At 43.7% G+C, this 18,884-nt stretch overlaps 1 protein-coding gene and 1 long non-coding RNA gene across 13 annotated transcripts in view; one reads left to right on the top strand and one right to left on the bottom strand.

Annotated features, from left to right (window-relative positions):
- The window catches only part of ARHGEF11 (Rho guanine nucleotide exchange factor 11), a 109,980-nt gene that overhangs the window by 88,857 nt on the left and 2,239 nt on the right, over positions 1-18,884 (bottom strand). The gene's annotated exons all lie outside the window — the stretch shown is intronic.
- The window catches only part of LOC311589771, a 265,612-nt gene continuing 254,690 nt past the window's right edge, over positions 7,963-18,884 (top strand). Inside the window, exon 1 of the long non-coding RNA XR_014776649.1 lies at positions 7,963-8,011. This is a non-coding gene — a long non-coding RNA (uncharacterized lncRNA). The remainder of the gene's footprint in view (positions 8,012-18,884) is intronic.

Below are 18,884 nucleotides of genomic sequence, written 5' to 3'. Positions count from 1 at the left end.
AGCCTGGGCTACACAGAGAGACTCATTTCAAAAAACCAACCAACAAATCAAACACAAAACACAGTCGTAGATGTATATCAGAAAGATTGTTAAAGCACTTCCCAAACTCAGCAAGCACTAAGCAAACGGATCTCCCTCTACCTGCCCTTTCACATGGCTTTATGTGAGAATGCCATCTGGGAGAACAAAGGAGTGTGATATATAGACTTCCTCAATGTGCAGGATTCACTATACTTGTGTAAGGACCAGTCTGAAAAATCTATCAAAACATTTAACCAAGGCAAAGTAGTCAGCATTGAAGTTACTGGGGGAAATGGACTAGAAACTCAGTACCTATTTCAGGCAGCTGTCTGTTACCAGCTAAAGAACACAGAGCCTGGGGCTCAGAAGATGGCTCAGCAGTTAAGAACACTAACTGCTCTTGCACAGGACCTGGGGTTCTATTCACAGCACCCACATGCCTGATAACAACTGCTTGTAATTCCAGCTCCAGAAGATCCAACACTCTCCTCTGACCGCTCCTGGCACTAGGAACTCAAATGTTGCAGACACACATACAATAAAAACAAAGAATCTTAAAAAGGAAAAATGAATGTAGGGTCCAGTTGCAGATACTCTGGAAGTTATTTACAGATAAGAGACACAGGAATAGAGGCCAGCGTGGTGGCGCACGCTTGTAGCCTCAGCACTCTGGGAGGCAGAGGTAGGGATGTCTGTGAGTTCGAGGCTAGCCTGGTCTACAAAGCAAATCCAGGACAGCCAAGGCTACACAGAGAAATTCTGGAGAGAGAGAGAGAGAGAGAGAGAGAGAGAGAGAGAGAGAGAGAGAGAGAAGAATAAATAATCTGATGTCATGGAAGAGGGAGAGACATGTAGGAAAGTAGACACCCAAATCAAGGCATGTTAACTCAGTAAGACTTCACTACCGAATCTTTAACTTTGAACTAGTATTTGAAGGAGAGGAGGGACAAAAAAATAAATTAATGATGAAAGAGTGAAATGTCTGTCCAGAGCCTTGCCAGGCCGAGCTTCAGCCTTGAAGTGATACTGATACCATCCCTCCAGGGGACGAGGGGAAGGAAAGCATGTCAGAGCAGGCTAATGTGAGGAGCTCTGTAAACACCTGTGGACACAGCATGGCCTTTGTACTCACGCACTCACAGCAGCTGGAGCACAGGCATCCTATGGTGGATGGAGGAGGCATCAGAAAGCCTAATCCCTCCTTGAGCAGATAACAGTTGCTGGGGAGACCAGGCATTTTCTTCAGTGGTGTAGCCACTGGTAGTTGCTCATGTTCCTCCTCCAAAGCTTGAGCAAGGCAACCCTAACTAACCCTAGCAGGTCACAATAAACGAAAACAGTAACAAAAAGACATGAAAGTTGGAGGGATTTAGGGGAAGTAGAAAGGGGATCAGACAGGGTGAAAAAAAAAAGAGGGGGGGGGGGATGACCAAAATAGATCACATACATATTTCCAACATATTTCTTTTTCTTTTACCTACTTACCTACCTACCAGCTTACACTGCATCCCCGCCCTAATTCTGAGGAGGCCTTTGTAACTCCTTCAAGTAGCAGACTCCTGAGGCTAGGCTGTTACCTCTGCACATGTTCTGGGATGCTTGCTCAAGAAACCTGAAGTAACAATTAATGAAGTCTAGCATCAAATAGAAAGGGACTGTGGAAAACCTACAGTGGGTAGAGAAAAAGAGAGGCTTAAGGAACGCTCATTGTTTCAAGGCCTAGCTGTTGGGAATACTGTCCACACAGCAGTATTTGAAGCCCCGCCCTATGCCAACACTTGTGCTGTAGCAGACTCCAACTGAGAGCAACTGCTCAGCTCAGTCCAATCAGCCCTTGGAAAAATAGGAAAAATACACGAGTGACAGCACATCAAGTTCCTGTTGGGGCAGCTGGTTAAGTAGCAATGACAAGGTAAACAGCAGTGGTCTGTTCAAAGATCCACCCCCAGGACAAGTCCCCCAGGAGCAGGTTCTATGTGCAGACTGTCAGATGAGGTAAGGATGGTACAATAAAAACTGACAGCTACTGGAGTCTTAGAGTCAGGTATTTCACTAAGTGCTTTATCACTTAATCTTCAGAAGACTCCTATGAAAGAAATAACTATTTTCTAAAGAGAGAAAACAGGTTTTAAAGGGTTAAATAGCAAGAACTATATACAGGTCTATTGACACAAAATCCATACTCCTAATATACAGTACTGTAACAAGATGCTGAGTACAAGCCCAAAAGTAACAACTTGATACCACAGATTTAATACTACCAGAGTTGAAGCTGGGTATGGCTGTGCATGCCTGAAACACAAATACCCGGAAGGTATTCAGATATTGGGCTACACCAGACCAAGTCTCAAAACACGGGAAACCACAGCAATAACAAACCTATTTCAAGATCAAATCCAACTTTTACACTTTTAAGCTCAATCAGATGGTTCAGGAGATAAAGGCATTAGCCCTAACCCTGCTGACCTGAGTCTGATTCTTGGGGTCCATGTATGTGGTAGAGAGCATAGACTGTTTAAGTTGTCGTCTGACTACACCTGCCCCCCCATACACAGACACAAATAAATAAATAAATAAATAAATAAATAAGTAAATGTATTTTTAAAAAGTCAATAAGCCAGGCATGGTTTAATCCCAGCACTGGGAGACAGATGCAGGCAGACCTCTGTGAGTTCTAGGCCAGTCAGGTCTACAAAATAAGTTCTATGAAAGCCAGAGCTACACAGAGAAACCCTGTCTTGAAAAACCGAATCCAAAATAAAAAAAAAATAATAATAAATAAAAAATTTTAAATGGCCAATAATAGTTAAAGGCCTCAGCTTAAAGTTGCATCATTAAGGTTTCTTCCACACCCACACCCACATAGTACTGACAAGTGCACATAAGGCAAACATTACTACAGACAGAGCTATCTCCCCAGCCTTAAAACTGTTTCTACTCCTTAGCAATAAAAAGATAAATAAACAAAAAGATTAATAATTCAAATAGACAATAAACAAAGGATCTTAATAAACAAACACTCTAAGAAATAGGGAAATAGTCAACGATCATAAAGATGTGTGACAGTTTAGTCATTAGGTAAATGTAAATCAACCCAAAATACAATACCACCTCACAGCATGAGGGCGGTTGTGATCAAAGAGAAAGAGAAAGAGAAAGAGAAAGAGAAAGAGGTAGCTGTCTGTACCTGGAGTTCTAGCACTAGGAGGTGGTAGCAAGGAGGCTTACCAGAACACAGGAGAACTTGGGGGTTGCCTGGGCAACACAGCAAGGCTCTGGTTGAACTTTTTTTTTTTTTTTGTAATTTAAAATTATTTTATTTATTTTATTTTACTTTACATGTATGTATGTCTGAGCACCACACTCATGCCTGGTGCCCTCAGGCCAGAAAAGGGTGCTAGATCCTCCTGGAACTGAACTTAGTTGTTGTGAGCCACAACGTGGGTGCTGGAAACAGAAATGAAACTCTGAAGCATCCATCTCTCTAGTCCCACAAGAGTATGACTTAAAATACAATGGAAGAAAAAGGGAAAGGAAGCAACTGAAATGGAGTGTGCTTGTAATCCTAGCACCCGGGAGACTAAGGAAGGGCAGTCTGGGGTTTCAAGCAATCGAGGCTACACTCAAGACCTTGTCTCAAACAAACAAGCAAGCAAACCCAAAATCAAAAACCAAATCAATTAACCAACCAACAGACTGACCCACAAAACAAAACAAAAATGGGCTGGAAAGATGGCCGCTGAGAGCACTTGCTGCGCCTCCAAAGAACCCAAGTTTAGACTCCAGCACCCAGGTCAGGTGGCTCACACTTGTCTCCAGCTCCAGGGCATCTGACGCCCGTTCTAGACTCCGAGAACGCCTGCGCACACGTTCTAGACTGAGAACACCTGCACACAGGTTCTAGACTCTGAGAACACCTGCACACACGTGGCCAGACACTTACAAATAAACTAACAGCCTAATGGGGGGGGGGACATAATGGGGAAACTGAACCTAGAGTTCTCAAAGACATACAAATGGCTAATAAACATTTTTCTAAAAGTGTTCAACATCCTTAGCCATCAGGGAAATGCAATTTAAAACTGCTTTGAGATTTCATCTTACTCCAGTCAGATTGGTCAGCATCAAGAAACAAATGACAAGGAATGTTGTCAAGCACCTGAGGAAAGCGAAACCATGGCTGAAGGCATGTAAAATAGTATAGCCACAGTCTTAGCTAGGGTTTATACTGATGCAACAAAAACGCCATGACCAAAGAGCAAGCTGGGGAGGGAAGGGGCCATTTGACTTACATATTCATGTTACTGTTCATCACTGAAGTAAGTCAGGACAGGAACTCAAATAGGGCAGGAGGCAGGAGGCAGGAGGCAGGAGCTGATGCAGAGGCCATGGAGGAGTGCTCTTATTGCTCAGCCTGCTTTTTATAGAACCCAGGAACACCAGCCCTCCCCCATTGATCACTAATTGAGAAAATGCCTTACAGCTAGATTTCATTGAAGTATTTTCTCAACTGATCAGAGAGGTTCCTTCCTTTCTGAGGACACCAGGTTGTGTCAAATTGACACAAAACCAGCCAGTACAACCACCATGGAAGTCAGTGTGGAGATATCTCAAAAAACCTAAAAGCAGAACTAGCAACAACCTGGCTACATTACTCCTGAGAGTACACCCAAAGAACTTCACACCCTCTTACAAAGACGTGGACACAGCCATGTGCATTACTGCTCTAATCACAACAGCTAGAAAATGGAGTCAGACTAGAGGTCCATCAACTGATGGTGGATAATGAAAATTCAGTGTATATATGCAATAGAACTTTATTCAGATGTAAAGAAAAGTGAGATTATAAAAAAAATTTTTCAGGAATATGAATGGAACAGGAAAACACTGAACTAAGTCAGGTAACCTAGGCCCAGAAAGGCGACTGCCGTGTGTTCTTTCACATGTGTATCCTAGCTTCAAACTGTTAGATTTGTGCATTTAATTTGGTGTGTCTGTAGAGGTCAGGAGCTATGCGTAGCAGGGAGCCACAAGGAGTCCGGGGACAGAGAGCATGTGATGTGAAACTAGAAGGAAGGGGAAGTATTGGAAATTAAAGGTTTAAGGAGGAACTGTAGTGAAGAGACAGGAGGGAGAGGATGGGTCGTGGGTTAATCAAAACACCTTTTAAGAGGTGTCTCTTAAAAACTGATGGAAATCCACTATTTTGTAAGCTAATTAAAAAGCATAATTTTAAAAAGTAATATGAGCATGCTGCATGTGTGGATAATGCTTCTCCCAGAAGACATGGGTCACTGCATGAAAATCTCAGTGCCAGTTGTACGGTACCTCCTTACATACAGCATCACCCTTCCCCCAAACAGCAGTCTGTTGTCACTGTTCTTGGTTGACCACTAGAGCTGTTGTCACTGTTCTTGGTTGACCACTAGAGCACTAGAGCTAAGTAGTAAGAACTTGTAGCTGAAGACTCTTTGGTTACAGGACATAAAGAAATCTAGCTTTCATGGTGCTGGAAGGTGCTAGTCAGGCTGTTTCAGGGAGAAATGCCATCCATGGTATTACCAAGTGGATCCTGAGTGCTACCATGTACCCATTAGTGTAATAGTGACAGGAAGGTTATGGGCACAACCAACATTTTCTGAATGGATTGAGGCTTTGGTGGGGGGTGGGCAGAGAATTCATGTCTGGTACATATACCTGGTCAAAAGCCCACAGCCTGGGAAGTCACAGACCCTAGGGTAGAGTGCACCAATGTAGTTTTTATAAATGGACACGCTGTCAAACTGCCTTCTAAATATTTATGTTTATAGATAGTGCTTTCGACCTTGGTCAGAGAGGCTTCTTGAGCAGGCAGCAACAGTTAATGCAGACACTCATGACTAGCCAAAGTGCTGAGAATACCTGAGTGTTGGATGCTCTCTAAACAGGACATCTGTCAGCCCTCCTCTGCTAAAAGCTCAGGAAATATTGCAGAAGATGGGGCACAAAGAATGTACGAGCCAGAAGCTGGGAAAGAGTGATGTGAAATGCTGTCTTCTGGATGTGACATGGCCACTGCACTCATGACCTCACTGACCTGCAAAGCCCACATAAGGTCAGTCAGCATTCCACCCGCAGTATTAACTGGACACAGTGGCTTGTGTTGGGAGGAGTGTCCAGAGGGAACGGGAAGGGGTCCTAGAGGTAGATAGGGTCAAGATACACTGTATACACTTATGAAACTGTCAAAGCATAAGATATTTTTAAATGTTATCCTTTTTTTCATTAATATTTTACTGATCATTTATTTACTGCACCGTCTTAGTCACTAAAATGTACTACACATGAAGAGAAGCCCCAGGCAGATAAAGACACCACACTGCTTGGTGGTAGAGTACGAAGCCGCTTCTGAGATTTTATTTCTTGAACCTCACTGAAATTTCCTAAGCCCGTCTCATTCCCCATCATTAACCAACGAAAAAACAGAAGCAGAGTCATCCTCTTCCTGGATGGCAAATACAACCTCAGCTCGTAAGGCAAGGAGCTTTTAGCTGGAACATAGGGAGCAACTCAGGAGACTTGGTTCTTAGAGGTCATCTTCACCGCTGTGCAGCCAAACTGAGGTCTGTCTCCCTTACAAGATTTACAACTGCTTGCTACCTAAGCCTTGCTAAGAGTGCAGGAAAAGAGACACAGTGCTAGCCCTCACAAGACAAGGCTTGCTGAGGACTGAGAGAAGAAGAAGAAGAAGGAGAAGGAGAAGGAGAAGAAGGAGGAGGAGGAGGAGGAGGAGGAGGAGGAGGAGGAGGAGGAGGAGAAGAAGAAGAAGAAGAAGAAGAAGAAGAAGAAGAAGAAGAAAGAACAACAACAACAACAACAAGAACTAGAAGAACAAGAACAAGAAGAACAAGAAGAATCATCCACAACTCCATCCCTTTTTAGCTTACGGACATTAGACAAGTCATTAGGGCTTTCTAACCCTGTTTATCTATATAGTGGGACTGGTGGGTGGGGCTGATAGAGCTGATGACGTGAGTTTGACCTCCAGGACCCAGATGGTAGAGAGAGAAAATGGACTACCACTAGTGGTCCTCTGACCTCCAGTCTTGCTCCATGGCATGTGCTCCTCCTCCCATAAACAAGAAAAGCAAACATAAAACATAAAATAAAATGGGGCTGGAAAACTGCAGTGCCCAAGATTAGCCCACAGCACACTGGTGGGGAGACAGAGGAGCTCTGAGAGCACTACACCAGTGCTCCGTCTTAAAGCCTCCAGCTTGGGAATCCTTTCCTCCCTGGTGGTTACTGTCCTTCTCTGGTCTTTGCATTATAAGCAGTAACTCCTTCCTTGCTTGCTGACACTCTTGCTTCCAACACAATGTGCAGGACATCCCCAGAGTCTAGAACACTCCATACACATGCCATGTCTTTCCGCTCCTTCCTTAACCAATGTGCTGGGCCTGAAGTTCAGGTCTAGTTTAAGGACGTGTCTCCAGACAAGCAGGGCAGCAGCTATTAGCCTAAGGCTAGGCTGAGTGAAGACAACCAGGATTTCTGGCTTCTAATTTCTTAATCAGATGACTGTGAGGTCTCAAGTGTTAGAAGAACCCTGACCCAGGAATTGCGAGGCCATGTATATCTGCCATTATCCCAATCTAGACCTCCATCTCAGACTCAGCCACTGGTCTGGAGAACCTACAACTCACTGTCATAGAGTTTTGCCATGACAAAATGAGAGATGAAGGCCGGGCACCCTGGCAACCTTGTGTGGTCTGTGGGCCCCACATCAGGAGATGTGACCAGGGCCCTAGAACAGAAGCTCAACGCCTTGAGCAGAGAAGCCTGGCTGGGACGTGGCCTCTTACAAGGGTGGAGCATCTAGGAAGCATGTTCAGGAGGAATCTGAGCATTCTGAGAACTCGTACCAACATGTTAAGAGAAATCAGTGACATTCCAAAGATCCTTCTTTTTTTTTTTTTTTTTTTTTTTTTTTTTTTTTTTTTTTTTTTTGGTTTTTCGAGACAGGGTTTCTCTGTGTAGCCTTGACTGCCCTGGACTCACTTTGTAGACCAGGCTGGCCTCGAACTCACAGCGATCCGCCTGCCTCTGCCTCCCAAGTGCTGGGATTAAAGGCGTGCGCCACCACGTCCAGCCCCCAAAGATCCTTCTTATTCAACAATCCAGGGCCTGAGCCCAGTTTGGGGAATCACTTCAGGAAATGTATTCTCTAATTTAATCCCAAACTGAAATTAAATATATTTGATTTAGGTGCTGTCAGCTTTGATATTTCTGTAAGAGTTACTTTTTGATACTTCTGCATGGCTAAAGCAGAATTTAGAATTACAAATAATCCTAGGAAAAGGGCTGAGGAAGGTTTCACAAATGAAAGTGATGCTTTTTCTAGTGACCGTGGTTCAATTCAACCCATTTAAGCAGGACTTGCAGGGTTCTAACTGTGTGGTAGGCGTACAGTAGATGTAAGGACACAGTGTTTACCATCCACTGAAGAAATTCACAGCAGAGCAGAGCCAGGAACACATAAGCTTTAGAATAGACAGCCCAGTAATAATAAAAAGCATTGCCATAAGAATGCAGGAGACAGCAACAGTGGTGGCCACACCCTAGAGCTGGACACAGGAGATCACTGTGAGTTTGGGGCCAGCTTGAGCTACAAAGTTCTACGCCACTGGAGGCTGCTAACACAGCAAGACCCTGCTTCAGGGAACCACAAAATGAAGAGCTAATTAAGAGCACGGATGTCACTAAGCACTGTGGCACTCTCAAAGCATGGAATGCCAGTATCAGCGTCAACCAAGAAGCTGTTAAAAATGCAAATTCTCAGGTGACTGGATCTTACTGAGCCACAATTAGGAGACCTGGTTCCAACAGACCTGGTTTAAACAGGCTTTCCAGCTGATTCTGGTGAACACAGAAGGTAACCTCTGGCCTGGGAACATGGTCCTATCTTGAAAATAGACGCTAGGTCCTACTGTCAGAAAGCAGGAGTTAGATTCTCCCTTCTGCCTAAACTTGCAGGAGAATTGGCCTGGCTGTCTACCATCACTTCCTTACCCTCTCCTCTCAGTCTGACCCATGACAAGGTGGCTCATGGCCTCACCACTGCCCAGCAACTTTCACCAAGGCCATGATATCCAGCTAAGTGCAGGCTACTCCTCCAGAGGAAATGCTCTTCACCTGGATTTTCTTTTTCCTCCCTCCTTCCTGGCTATCATTTAGTATCTTAACCGGAAGGTCTTTTCCCTCCAGGAAGTCTGTTAACCTAAATAGAAAGCATATATTCCAAATGGTATCCGAGGAGTAGGTTCAGGTACTCTCAACAAAACTATCAGTTCCCTGACAGCATAGTAGGCATCTTAGTCATTTGGAATCCGTGTGCTTGGCATTGCGGCATATGAAGATTTGTTACACCAACCTTATCTGAAGAACAGCCTGAATGAATTCTCCTAATCCTGAGACCCTGTTCCTGTGAAGACACTGGAGTCTAAGGGGTGTTTTCCTTTGTCTCTGGGGCTCTGAACAGAGAGTCTGCGGTCCCTGCCTCATACAAGGTCCCATTCACACAGCAATTCACTGCACTCTCTTCAGTTACCACCTCCCAGAACAACAGTGGCCTTTCTCTGCAGCGGGGTCTCTTAGAGAGAAGCTCCTCCAGGCCCTGCTCAGGGTAATGAATGGAGCCAGCCTTGGGTAGGCAGGACAATAGAAGGATTGACCCTGCATGCAGACCCTTGTGGGGAAAGGCAACCTAGAAACTAAGCTGCGGGTGGGGAAACCCCTAAAACTCTAAGGAGCTAAAGGCAACAACTCCACAAGGCTGGCCTGTCCCTACAATAACTACCAAGTACCCAAGATAGAATATCCAATATAAACAAGAATTCTTGAGCTCAGCTCCTGGCGGTAGTGTTTATGTGTATGAGTATTTTGCATACACCACATACATGACTGGTGCCTGCAGAGGCCAGGAGAGGCCACCGGCATTTGTTAGTTGCTGGAAATTGAACCCAGGTCCTCTGGAAGAGAAGTCAGTGCTCCTAACCACTGAGCCACCCCTCCAGCCCATCTAGCAGCAGGGTTTAGAACCATTTTCTGGAAATCATCAGTGTCAAAAGTGAGCTACAGCTCAAGTCTAGAAACAGTGTTTGTTATGCATAGAGGACACCTACTGTAACAAGCTCACCCAGAAAAGACACACTGTTCTTGAACCTTGGCTGACAGAACAAGATGTGATAACCAACATCAAACATGCGAAGAATGAACAGCACCACTGGGGAAAAAAATTCAAGTCCTCTACATGCTAGAGGCTATGCATGAGCTTTTATATAAATTCTGATTTTGTTTTATTGTTGCTTTATTCACTATAGCAAATAATTAGAATCAACCTAGTCGTTCATCAACAGGTAAATGGATAATGGAAATTTGGTATACAAATACATATATATTCATATATATGAATACTACTTAGCTCTGAGGAAAAATGAAACTTAAAAACTTCAGAAAGATAGATGGACTTAGAATATATAATATTAAATGAGGTCACATAATTGTAAAAAGAAAAAAATCACACATTCTCTCTCATATAAAGGATCTAGACAATATGTATGTAAGCAAATGTGCCTGTGGGTACAGTTTAACATGAGGAAAACAAAAGCTAAATAGAAGGGGATGAGGAATGCAGGTAATAGACACAAGTTGTCAAATTGTTTTTTTCTAGTTCTAATTCTGTGGAGGATTTTTTTTTTTTTGGTTTTGATGGTAGATAAGGACATATATTTAATAAGAATTTAATAAATGTCTTATTAATGAGAAGATAATTAATTTAATAAGAAGCTTTACAGCTTATGTTTTGAATGCTAATTCTAACTGTATATAGGTTCATTAAGTTATAGATTTTGAATCTGGCTAATTTTGGTATGTAATATTTTTATTTATTTGCAATTTTTAAAAGTTTATTTAAAATTAATTTTTATATTAATTCTTTTGCACAAACAAAGAATAACAGAATCAAACTGCTGTATGTATGTGAAGATGGAATAATACAAATATATAGTGGAGTTTGATGGAATTAATCAGTAAAGAAGTAAAAGACTAATGGGGTTGGAGGAGACACTAAAATGAATGGGTTTTTTTTGGTTTTTTGAGAAGGGTCTCTCTGTGTAGCCTTGGCTGTCCTGGACTCACTTTGTACACCAGGCTAGCCTTGAACTCACAGCAATCCACCTGCCTCTGCCTCCTGAGTGCTGGGATTAAAGGCGTGCGCCACCACGCCCAGCACACTAAAATGAATGTTATGGGCTCACAAAACAGGGTGTTCTACCTGGTGGTAGGAAATGACAATACAACCACAATTAGCAAGCTTAGGCTGAAATGAAGAAGGAAGCCATGAATTCCAAGCTGGAGAGCTAGGCCTAGAAAAATGCAGTAGGTCTCAAGCAATCTTGAATTGCTTCAATCGGCCTTGGATTGAGATCTCAAGAAACCATGCCAACTAGCTACCTGATCTTCAGCCACTTCTGGTTCTGAACACTGTGATCTCAGAGCCATTACTATCAGTTCTCAGTGGAGACGCAACAGAGGACTGTGGGTAATCCAACCGTGGGTCTGCCAGTGACAAGTGAGATTAAATTTAGGAGAGTCTGGGTCCTTGGCAAACTAAGTTCTTTGACAACAGTTACCACTATGCTATAAAATTCACAAAATGCTTTTTACAAAAACCATCCTGATCACGGCCAGTTAGTGGCTGAGTGGGGCTCACACAGCCACCTTTGCCTTAAAGTCCTTTACTTTCTGTATCCGTCTACTAGTATGTTTCTACATCCCTTGAATATGGTCTGATATTTAGGAATAGAGTATGAATGATTACTCAGGATCCATTAAACATACACTAATCTTCTCAAAGCATGACCCAATTTTCTAAGAGATTACTCCTAAACAAACTGTCCTTTACCCACCTCTCTAAAAGACTGCAAGGACTCAAAAACTATTTGTTAAAGTGGCCTATCCCAAGCGTCTTAGCAAGATAAATTTGTTCAAAGTCTGTACTCAGTGACCTGCTGGGTACCAGTGGGAGACAAGGGACTTTCAATGAAGCTCTTACTCTATCAACAGCACGGTCGCTTTCCCAGTCGACTAGTCTCACAGTCAGAAATCACATTAGACTCAGCCCTGACATACCTCACTGGGTCTCCTTCCAAGATGCCGTCTGCACCAGCCTCTTCTCCATTTTCACTGTCCCCAGGCATCTGATGCTAAAAACTTCTAGCCAGCCTTCCCACATTTAAACGCTCTTCTAATTTACACATCAACACCAGGACTTGCTCTTTACCCATCATTTTTTTGTATTAAATATAATTGTGAATATACGCACACATAGCTGCCGTAGCACGCGTGTGGGGGCCAGAGACCAGGAATTGGCTCCTTCCACCGTGTGGGTTCCAGAGATTGGACTCAGATTGCCAGGCTTGATGACAAGCACTGTAATCCACTGAAATCTCACACTGACCTGAAATATTGTTTTTAAAATCACTCTAAATTAAATCTCAATGGACTCCCCCATAAAGCCTGAACTATCCCCCACCTTGTACACATTATCAATATACTCTCCTCTGCTCCAGAGACCCTCAAGCATACCATTTCCAGAAGCTCTGCTCACGTTCCCTTTGCCCCAAATGCCTTCCTCTCCCCTTCACCTACAAAACTTTAACTACTCTCCTGCCTTTTTTTTTTCTTTAGATTTATTTATTTTATGTATATGAGTGTTTTATTTGCAAGCATGTCTGGGCACCGTGTGCACATCTGTGGCCAAGGAAGTCAGAAGAGGCTGTCAGATCCCTTGGAACTGGAGTTATGGATGATTGGCAGCCACCATGTGGGTACTGGGACTTGAACCACAGTCCTCTGCTACAAATGCTCATAACCACTGAGCCATCCTTTCAGTCTCTCCCCTGCCTCTTTTTAACTGTCTCATTCCCTCACTCTTGTAATCACAAGAGTGTAATCCCCCTTCAAATCCATCTAACCTGGCTATCTTTCTAAACCGTAACACACCATCTAAATCTACTGTCTCCAATCCTACTAGGGGCCACAGTTCCTCTTCACACGCCTACATCCCTGTGTTTCAGTTTCCCTTTCCCTTCCATCAGGTGCTCTATTCCCTTTAAACGTCGTGACTTTTCAGGGAGACAGGGCCCGCTGGAAGCATGGCATTGTTTCCAGAGGCTCTAGGAGCACAACAACCCTAAGGATCAAGTCTTCAAGGCTGACTAGCCCAATGGACTCACTGTTGCAGTTAAGGAAATGAAGACCCAGTGCAGGGAAGTATTTTCCATGTGGTTGGAAACAAAGCTGACCCCAGCATCCATATCTGTTAACTCAAGAGGCTGGTTTTCCCTACAAACACCAAAGTGACTGATAGTCTTTAAATTTTTTGAGAGTAATTTTTTTTTCATCCTGTTTGACCAATGGGGAGGGGAGTGGCCAGGAAGGCACCTACAGGTCTAAGCTGGGGTCTTGTCCCAACACAGAGATTAAGAAAAAAGAGAAGGGGCTGGAGAGACAACTAATGGTTAGAAGCACTTGCTGATTTGCAGGGGACCAGAGTTCCATTCCCAGCACGCACATGGTGGCTCACAACCACCATCTGCCATTCCTGTTCCAGAGGATACAATGCCCTCTTCTGGCCTCCAAGGGTACAGTACACACATGGAGCATAGACACAACATCCATATATGACAAAAATTAAAAAGTTAAAAAGGGGAAAGTAATCAAAATACATTACATTAAAGCTTTAAATTAAAAACTGAAATAAATAGATATCCACTGAATAATAAAAGGAAAAAAACAAACAAACAAACAAACAGAAGACATACAGCACTCTGGGGCAAGTTTCTAAGCCACATGATAAATCTAGTGAGGTTTTTAAAATAATAAACCAGTAAGAAATATATATTTGGGGAGGGTTGAGACAGGGTTTCTTTGTGTAGCCTTGGCTGTCCTGGACTCTCTTTGTAGACCAGGCCGGCCTTGAACTCACAGTGATCCTGAGTGCTGGGATTAAAGGTGTGCGCCACCACACCTGGCTGTAAAAATATTTTTAATAGTAATAACACTATGATAATATGAAGTAGACTCAATTAGTATAAATTAAAGTAACTCATATCTTACAGAATTTCAGAGCTAACACCTCCTTTCAAACACATACAAGTCCTGTATCTTTAAAGCACTCAGGGACACTATCCAGACTCCAGTTTCCAAACCCTGTTCCATGGCAGCTATTAGCTCCCAGATCTCCCTTATCTGTGTGTTCACTTAAGGACTACCTATATAGTCTCTACTACCTGTTTATAGTTTCTGATGAATGCAATTTTATTATTATTTTTGTTTATGATGCTAAACCGCAGGGCAGTTTCTCTGCCTGACCGTTCTTTGACCAGAAAAGAAGTATTAGATTGCTCTATCAGAACATTTTTGAGTATCAAAATTAAGCTTAGCTTGCTCCTGGCTCATAATGCTGATTAATCACCAAGTGTTTCATCTGCAAATCCACTGCCATCTCCATCTCATACTCTGGATGCTGTAGGGCAGACCTGGAACTTCAGGGTACTTACTCTTTCCTGCTCTAGATTTTTTTCCCCTCCTCTGTGCTGAAACTAATCTTCTAAAGGAAACAGAACCTAAGTTAATTATCTGGGGCTCTTTGGCCCCAGAGTTTAATAGAGACAGTAACAGGTTGAGGGTCTGCATTTCCTCTGAAAGCTCCTTCTACAAGGAATGGCTTAGGATCATTAACCAAATCCCTCTGGGGTTTCTAGTGTGACTCAGTGGTTGAGCATAGCATGCAAGAGGCCCTGGATTCTACCTCCAGCCCTGGGGGAAAAAAAAAGAAGAAGAAGGGGATAAAAGCAAAACCCACAACTAATTCTAACTGCATCCCACAGAATGGCATCTAACTAGCCGGAGTATCAGTCTCTTCCACTCATCAGCATTCCTAGGAAGGAGGCTGGAGAAGGAGGTAATGAGCTGGCCCTGCACGCACGAGGACCTGAGTTTGGATCCCAGGCTCCAGGTTCAGTGACAGAGCTTGTCTTAAAATATAAGATGGAATGTGATTAAGAAAGATTCCTCATGTCAACCTCTGGACTTCACACACAAGTGCATACAACCAGGTATATGTGTACGCATACATGCATACATACATACATACATACATACATACACACACATACACACACGCACAGAACAATTCTCCTGCCTCAATTTCCCAAGTGCTAGGGTTACAGGGTGGGCCACCCATCCACCTATCAATATTGCATTTTTCTTTTTGAGACAGGGTCTGTAGCTCAGGCTGGCCTAAAACCCCTAGGATGCCAAGAAGGAGCTTGGATTTCTGTTCTTCTGCCTCTACCTCTGGAGTGCTGAGATTATAGGAATGTAGCGCTGGTGACTGAGCCCAGTTCTTCCAGCATTCTAGCAAATGTGGTACCTACTAAGCTATACTCCCCGCCCGGTCTTATTTTCTGTTCTCCTTACCTTGTACATTTCTGCTGCAACAACAACAACAACAAAAACCTATTCATTCTTCTTAAATTTCTCAAAATAAGAACTTTCTGACACTCCTTAACTTTTAAAATCATCATTACTGTTGGTTGGAGACAGGGTCTCAATATGAAGTCCTAGCTAGCCACAGGCTTAATTTGTTGACATTGTTGGGTTTGAACTCACAGGGAGCAACCTATCTCTTGTAAGGTCATTGGGTAGTTTAAATGCTGATTTCTGTCTCAATGTTGTGTAAATACTGCTCCCCAATTGTTCCCTGGTATGTCAATAAAGCAGCTTACAGACAATCGCTGAGCAGGGGGAGGGAATAGGGCTGGACTTCCTGCCAGCCAGGCGGGGAGGAGTTAGGAGAGGAACTAGGGGGTTAGCCAGGGGATTCAACCACAGGTAGAGAGGTCAAAGGAGGATCAGGAGGAAGGAGATGGAGCCGAGGAAAGCTACAAAAGTGCAAGGATCGCTGGGATGTTTGCTGGGAGTAAGACAAAATAACATAGAGGGTTAAGAACAGATTTAAACTGCTCAGATTGTGTTGTGGAACCTTGTCTCAATTATTTGTATGATAGCTGGGTTAAGAAATAAGCTCAGAGAAACATTTTTGTAAAAATAACTTCAACAACCTCTCCCTCTCAAGTGCTGGATTAAAGCTGTGCTCTACCACACCAGCTTTAACTTGTTTTAGATTATTTAATTCATGAAGCAGTGCACAAAGCTAAATCAAATACACGAAATTACCATCTAGAATTTATATAGTTTCACAATTTAAAAAGCAACTTGGGCCGGGCATAGTGGCACACGCCTTTAATCCCAGCACTTGGGAGGCGGAGGCAGAGGCAGGCAGATCACAGTGAGTTCAAGGCCAGCCTGGTCTACAAAGTCCAGGATAGCCAAGGATACACAGAGAAACCCTGTCTTGAAAAACCTTAAAAAAAGAAAAAAAAAAGAAAAAGAAAGAAAGAAAGAAAAAGCAACTTGGAATATCTTATCTCATTTGATCTGTGCCTTTCAACAGCCCGGTGAGGGCAATACCATCATAAAAGTGTGAACTAGAGATGCCAATATATGGCACTTCTGCTTACTTCAGGAGGACATGAGAAGACCAAGCATTCTTGGCATAACTATACTTTTCTGGTGTGGTCCTCACATGGTCTGCACCTTTGTGCAGAGAAAAGCTGCTCTGTGGATGCAAACTCCCAACCTACCCAGCCCCAAGAACACTGACTCTGAGGAATCAGGCAAAATCTCTATTTGCAATACCAGACACATTAGAGAAGATGCTGAAATTAAGATGAAGGGACAAAAAGATGTTATGAACAAACCCACAAAAGGCAGGGGCAGCCACATTTGATCTCATCTTCCACTAAAAGAGAAATCCTCTAAAATCACTCCATGCCTAAAGTGGACCCAGGACAAAACTGATGTGAAAGACTGCCAAGCAGGTACCCAGATTTCTTTATTTAAGCCACAATCTCTAAATATATGACCCTTCATCCTGTTCCTTTATCCTCTAGAAAATACGTAACAACGAGGAAACGTTCTCTGATTTACCCTGCATTACACGATGCAGTCGTTGAAACAACCTGCAGTGGATGGATTTACACTTGTGTGTTCACTTATCCTAACACACAGTTGAAGGGTTTATAACGCACTGACTACACACCAGGCACTGAACTTAGTAGACAGGATAAGAACCAAGCAAACTGACACAGCCCCTGCTTTCAGAGCTTGCACTAGTGCCGCTTCCGTGGCCTTTGCTGTATTGTTGAGACACGGTGTTACTCAGGCTGGCCTTGAATTCACTACATAGCCCAGGCTGGCTTCAATCTTTTAATCCTTCCTGCTTCAAGTTTCCAAGTACTGGGCTTATAATCAGGTGCCACCGTGTCTACTTCCCAATTAGATTGCCAGCTCTCGGTAAAAAATAAATAATTTTCTAAAGCACTCGCATCATCTTATACAATAAACTGATAAACCAAAAGAAAACAGAATCCCTGACACTACAACTTGGGACATTTCCTTCTAGCCCATCCCTCTAGCCTAAGACTAAATTATCACTTGGGAAGTGAAAGCAGGAAGATTGTGAATCCCAGGCACACAGCGAGTCGGGAAGCTAGCCTGGGTGACAAAAAGAAGAAAGGATTGTGAATTATTTACGTTCATAAGGTACAGGGCCTAGGACGTCAACAAATTCAACAGTGTAACTCAAGGCAGATCAGGACAGCCAGCTAAAGGGAGCCAGAAGGGGATCCAGAGTGGGTCCCAGACTGACCGAGGCAGGGTAAAGGCAAGACAGGCCTTCCCACGGAAGAGCATGCCGCTTCAACTCCAGAGGTTATAGGTTCAAAGTCCAGGGGAATGCTTGACAAGTGCCTCACCCAACGGCCAGAGACAGCAAAATGGTGCCTTGCTCACTCTAGGTGGCGAGCCTGTAAACCTCTGCGAGCCACGATGGGGCAACGGAGAGGACCGGGGATTCAGGATCAGAGGACTCAGATTTGAGACTAGATCTGACACTCCTCAGGAAACACAGAACAGCACTGGACAAACCAGGAAGCCACTCGGTTTGCAAAACATGAGCAGTGACTTCTGGCTTGTCTGTCTGTCTCTCTCTCTCTCTCTCTCTCTCTCTCTCTCTCTCTCTCTCTCTCTCCCACTAAAACATCACCAGGTTCAAACAAGAGATGGTCTAATGTGGTCTAGTGAGAGCACCTGGGGCCCAGAGGTCTGTATCTACGCAGTCATGAATGCTCTGAGAGGAGCACCTCATGTTATTAGCCCAAAACTGCCACCTCCCCACACCCTTCCATACCTGGTTCCCTGAATTAATAGAAACCACTCGCCATCCCAATCTTAATTTGGCTATACTGAGAGAGGGGTGGACATGCAGACCTTTCCCCTCCTCACTCTGACAGCCTCAGTTAGCCTTTCTCAGGGACACACTACAGAAGACCACAATAGAAAGGGGAAGAGGGAGATGCCAGGTAGCCACACGGCCTCTGTGGTGGCCTGCTCCTCCCCACTGCACGCAGACTACTCCACAGATCTAACCGGGACTCTAGGACATAGTGTTTGGGAGACATTATGCTTAGGCCGCATTCCACGGTCAAAAGGAAATTGCTCTGAGCATGTATAGCCAAAGGTGAGCTGACGCAGAGAGCAACTGCTGACTTACAAAACAGCCGTCCCAATCCCTGCAAACACTACTTGTTCACTCGACTGTTATTTTCCAACCACTTACCTATCCATTCAGTTGGGAGGTATGGGATAGCCACATAAAACACGCCCCCTTGGAGGGCTTTCTTTCTTTTTTTTTT

This window comes from Acomys minous (genome assembly GCF_964271855.1).
Source record: "Acomys minous genome assembly, chromosome: 19".
NCBI lineage: Eukaryota > Metazoa > Chordata > Mammalia > Rodentia > Muridae > Acomys > Acomys minous.
The sequence above is the reverse complement of the archived record's forward strand: the minus strand, read 5'-3'. Positions and strand labels throughout refer to the sequence as shown.